Source organism: Leptonychotes weddellii, chromosome 11 (assembly GCF_054177405.1).
Source record: "Leptonychotes weddellii isolate Sample4059 chromosome 11, ASM5417740v2, whole genome shotgun sequence".
NCBI lineage: Eukaryota > Metazoa > Chordata > Mammalia > Carnivora > Phocidae > Leptonychotes > Leptonychotes weddellii.
Genome location: NC_138379.1, coordinates 65761530 through 65767207, shown reverse-complemented (window position 1 = coordinate 65767207; position 5678 = coordinate 65761530). Strand labels below are relative to the sequence as shown.

The window sequence follows — 5678 nt, the reverse complement described above, 5'->3', positions numbered from 1 at the left end:
TGGGCATGACGGGATGGCAAAGGAGGGATCAGCTCCCAAGGTGGCTGGTCCAATCTTACCGCTAGATGTTAAAAAACACTCCAAATGTTTCTATTGCATTCTTTCTGCTGCATTTTCTTTATTTCAAGCCACAGGTCTACTTGTAGGGTTATGCAGCAAGTGGCTAATAAATAAAATCAGAGTCTCTGAAGAGTGTCATCACATTAAAAGACAATCACTGGGTTGTCTCATTAGGCAAAGAGCTCACATCTTTGGTATCCATGAGTTGCTACCATGTATGGGATACCTGAGATGTACCTTGCTCCAGTTAACATTACCATGCTACTCACTACAAAAAAAAAAAAAGGTAGACTACAGAGGATAACCAGGGTCACCACTTTCCAAAGACTGAGTTGTAACCCAACCAACTGACTTCATCACAGCTTTCTTCTATGTATGTAACGAGTTTCACTTTCCTCAGCGTTGATCTCGGGTTCAAACCACTCCATTGTGACTGCTGACAGATCCTCAGATTCAAGACTCCAAACTTCAACTCCTTCTGCAGCCCCTGCCACTGTGGCAGCTCCCAGGGCAGTTATTTTGGGCATCAAGGGCTTCACTACTGGGATATACAGAATGTCTCATTGTAGCTGCAGAAGGATTTTGTTGGCTGTCAATCCTCCGTCTACCTGCAAACGACTAAGAGGAATTCCACACTCACGGGTATCCAAAATCTTCCGGGTTTGGAAACAGTTTCTAATGCAGCAAAAACAATATGGCATTTATTGGTGAACTGAGCGAGCCCACAGATGATCCCTCTCACACTAGGCTCCCAGTAAGGTGCGTATAACACTGAAAATGTGGGGACGAAATAGCAGCCATAAGAACCAACTACTTCCTTAGCTATAAGGAAGTTTTTCCATTTCCTCTGAGGTCTTTGTAATTCCAAGATTGTCTCTTAGCCAGCGAATAACAGCACCAGCTATAGCTACAGAGCCTTCCAATGCATAATACACTGGTTTGTCTCTGCTGAGCTTGTAAGCCACTGTGGTCAGAAGGCCATGTTCAGAAAATACATACTTGCCGCCTGTATTACATAATAGGAAACAGCCTACTCCATACATATTTTTGGCTTGTCCATCCTGGAAGCACATTTGTCCCACCAATGCAGCAGACTGGTCCCCCAAACACCCAGATATTGGCACACCTTCTAAGACCCCAGCTTTCATTAGGCCATAGATCTCAGAAGAACTCCAGACATTTGGAAAAGTTTTCATTGGAATTTCAAAAAATTCTCAAAGCTCTTTATCCCATTCTAGAGAGTGAATGTCGAAAAGCATTGTCCTACTTGCATTTGTTACATCCGTGCAATGGACACCTCCATTGGCCTCTCCTGTCAAACTCCAAATAAGCCACAAATCAATAGTCCCTAAAAGAACTCTATCTTCTTCAACAATTGTCAAGGAGCCAACAAAGTTTCACTGCACTGAAGTAAGTGCTAAGTGGAAGGCCTGTCGGACTTGACAAAGTTATTATTTCCTGGAATTCTTTTAGTAAAATTCTCAACGGTTTGCTGGGTTCTTAGATCAAGCCACACCACAGCATTGTAGAGAGGTTCTCCAATTAACTTGTCCCAGACTACAGTGGTTTCCCTCTGATTACTGACACCAGTAGCCTTTATGTTGGAAATATCAATATTGAGCTGTCCAAGTTTCTCACATGTTTTCTCTATACACTCATAGACAGACTGCAGAATTTCCTTAGGGTCTTGTTCCACCCATCTTGGGTGGAAACTCTTGGAAACTCTTGTTTTATTTCCACTTGATGATGACTAAGTAGTTCGGCTGTTTTGGAATTGAACACCAAAAAGCGTGTTAAGCTGGTGCTCTGGTCCACTGCCCCCACCAATGGTCCCAAAACTTTTCTTCGTGGCTGCCATGAAACCAGCTTGGGGGTCAGTGGTCTATTGCAGCTGGTTTCCCAGGTGATGGTGGCGGGCGCAGGAGGGCAGGCCTCCAGACCTGAAGACAAGGCGACCTGCGACTGCAGAACCCCAATAATTTCAAGGTTTATAAGAAGATGAAAAAACAACATGTTTTTTTTAATAGCATTTTTCTGCGATGGTATTTTAAATTCCATTAGTAAAATTAACTACAATTACTAATATTTAACATTTCTACCTATATTACCTATTTCATACTTAAAACACCGCATGGCACATATTAATCACCATTTCAAGTTTTCTAAATAAAAAATATGTCATTATATAATAAATGCAGGGACATAATTTCTGAGATCTTTCTTTGCATTGATTAACAGATGTAATTATGCCCATTCACATCAGTGAGCCACAGAACCAGTGGTGTGCTGGCAAATATTTAACCCAGTCTCCAAAGATAAGAAAGCCTTAATTTGTAACATTTGACAAGTTCTGTGGTATAAATACACCAACTGTGGATGATTTCAAGCCATTCATGTGATGTCACTGAATGGTATAGTTTGGAGGAAATGAGAATAATCGGTTTTCTTGAACAAGTATGTTCTTGAACTAGCTGTACTATATATACAAGTTGATATGTGATAGTCACCATTGTTTTTATCACAAATCAAAAATCTTAAAAAATAGGGGCGCCTGGGTGGCTTAGTTGGTTGAGCGACTGCCTTCGGCTCAGGTCATGATCCTGGAGTCCTGGGATCAAGTCCTGCATCGGGCTCCCTGCTCGGCAGGGAGTCTGCTTCTCCCTCTGACCCTCCCCACTCTCATGCTCTATCTCATTCTCTCTCTCAAATAAATAAATAAAATCTTTAAAAAAAAAATCTTAAAAAATAGCAACCTAAAATACCTTTATAATTATGGATCTTCCAAGCATTTGTCCAAAACTGGATTTCACTCCTTTATTACATATTCTGCATTTGCATCTACTCACTGGTTTTTATTCTAGGCTTTTGCCCGCACTGTCTTAGAACTAGATAGGCAAATACAAGGTACACGCACCATCACTGTTCCCCACAATATCTTCATATGTATCATATACATAACTATAGTCCTTCCTTCTCAGACTTAAATCCATCATCCTTCTCAATACAGCACTCCAGAAAGCCATTTCCAATTAAATATCGTTTGACAAATGGTTACAACTGCTTTACCAATCTCTACTTCTAATTCTGATCATCTACTCAGTATTAACAATGACGAACACTTTCGGAATCCCTTGCAGCGCAGAGCAGGGCTCTAAATATTTTATGCATAATAACTCATTTAATCATCCTAATACCATTAAAAAAGTTGTATTTTTAAATCTATTTGAATCTATTTATACAGATAATAATCAGAGGTTAAGTAAATTTTGCTAGTCTTATAAACGGAGAGCCTGGAATCAAAACCAGACATTTTGACAATCTTACTTCACTTTGAAATCAAGATTTTCATGTCCTTTCTTTTAAAATAGTTTTTCTAGAGGACTTTAATATCCACATCTGCCTGATTCTCCTGAAGTCCCTGTTCTACTGGCCTTCATCAAGCACATCTATTAAGATGATTATCACACTGTGTCTCTCATTACTTTGAGCAAAATTGAAAGCTGTATCATACTTTTATGTTGTCCAATTCAAGACTATAAGATCATTTGTCTTCATCAGATTTTGAGTCCTAAGCACTGAACTGAATTTTCCTAAGAAAGCAACAGAAAAGCTAGACTGGCTATTGTTTCATTTCATGCTCTATCTACCTAATTGTGTTACTGTTATATTTTTTTAGGCATGATATAAATTAAGTGCTACTTTTCTAATCCTTAATTAATGTTATTCTGTATTTCAAAGTAGCATAAGTGCATGCTTTCATTTTTATGTTTTTTGACTTATATTGATTGTGTTTACTTTATTATAATTTAAATATCATTATATCATTATATACCTAACAAGGTGTTTATGTACAAATACATAACGTATGATTTCTTCCTTTGAAGAAAATGAAAAAAAAATTAAAAAAAATTTAAAAGTAGGAAAATTAGAAATCAGTGGTGAATTGAAAAGTGTTCTATAGGTACAGTAGTTTTAGATAATATTGAGTAATTTTTAGAACATCTATTTCAATTCTTCTTTACTATTCATCATTCTGAAATTTAAGAATGTTTTAAGCACTCAAGTCATCTAAACCAGATGTTTTTGAGTATAATGTATAATATATAATGTAGTATATGTTAAATTAATACATGAGATATATAATATATTACATATATAAATATATATCTTTCTCTATATATGTCCCTTATCTTACAGCCTCACTCTTGAATTCTTTTTTTTTTTTAAAGATTTTATTCATTTGAGAGAGAGAGAGACAAAGTTAGTGACAGAGAGCATAAGAGAGATGAGCTAGCGAGTACAAGCGGGGAGGAGAGGGACCCTGGGATCATGACCCCAGCCGCAGGCAGACACTTAACCAACTGAGCCACACAGGCGCCCTCGCTCTTGCATTCTTTCCCATCTCTGGGATTTTTTTTTCTCGAACGGATATTATTGGAATTAGGTGTGATATTAATAATCCATCTTAGAAAATGATTTTTTTTTTGCAGTTGGCTGCATTTTTTGGTTGTTCCTTTTGAGAAAATGATCAGCGTCCTGATGTAGTTCTAAGTCATCATCTGAAAAAAGCCATATGTCTACCATCCAGATGTGTGCTCTATTACAGGGCTTTCATTCCATCAATCCTCTCGCCCATCAGAAAGATTGGCTCCCAACAGTTCAATATACTGAACACAACATTTTACTAAAAGATACACATAATTAGCTACTAGAAGAAAACTGACTTTTACCCTAGCCAGGGTATGTTAGAGAATACAAATCTATCTTCAAGTCATGATAAATTTTAAAATAACATATATGCTATATCTTAATATAGTTAGAATGCCATTTCTTTTTTATCCTGTTTATGAGGAGAAAAATCATAACATATTGTGTAGGAAAATTTTAAGAAATTTAAGAAATAAAATATCTACTTTATCTTGCTTCATTCTCCAATTATACCTTTTCATTATTATATATGTAATGGAATTTTGGTACAAGTATATTGTGATGGAATTATTTCTGCTTCTGTATTTCTGAAAAGTTATTTATTTTGCCTTCATTTAAATATATATTATACACATATGTATATATACAAACACACACACACATTTTTTTTTTCTGGAAAGAGAATTCTAGGTTCCTAGATATTTTTTCCCTCTCAATACTTTAAATATGTTCTTCTTAAACTTTATGGTTCTGACAAAGCATCTGCTTCTATTCTGGTTTTTGCACCTTTATATACAGCATGTCATTTTTAAATAGCTATTTCTAATTTTCCTTTTATTATTGGTTTAAAGCAATTTGATTATGATGTGCATAAATTTAATATTCTTAATGTCTCTTTTGCTTAAGGCTTATTAAGCTTTTTGGACTTGCAAGTTCATATTTTTCATTAAGTTTTAAATATTTTCAGATGATATTTCTCAAAATAATTTTTCTATCCCTTCTCTTTCCTTCTTTCAAGTACTATAATTATACATATATTAGGTTCAGATCCTACTGAAACTGTATCAGTGTTGTTGAGTTTTTACTCCTCTGTGTTATATCTTAAATAATTTCTACTTCCATATTTTAAAGATCATTAATCTTTTTTTCTACTATGTCTAATCTGATTTTTTTAACCACAAGTCAGTGGT

At 35.9% G+C, this 5678-nt stretch overlaps 1 pseudogene; it reads right to left on the bottom strand.

Annotated features, from left to right (window-relative positions):
* Positions 1–193: 193 nt before the first annotated feature.
* LOC102742827 (glycerol kinase pseudogene) lies at positions 194–2073 on the bottom strand (annotated as a pseudogene).
* Positions 2074–5678: the final 3605 nt, after the last annotated feature.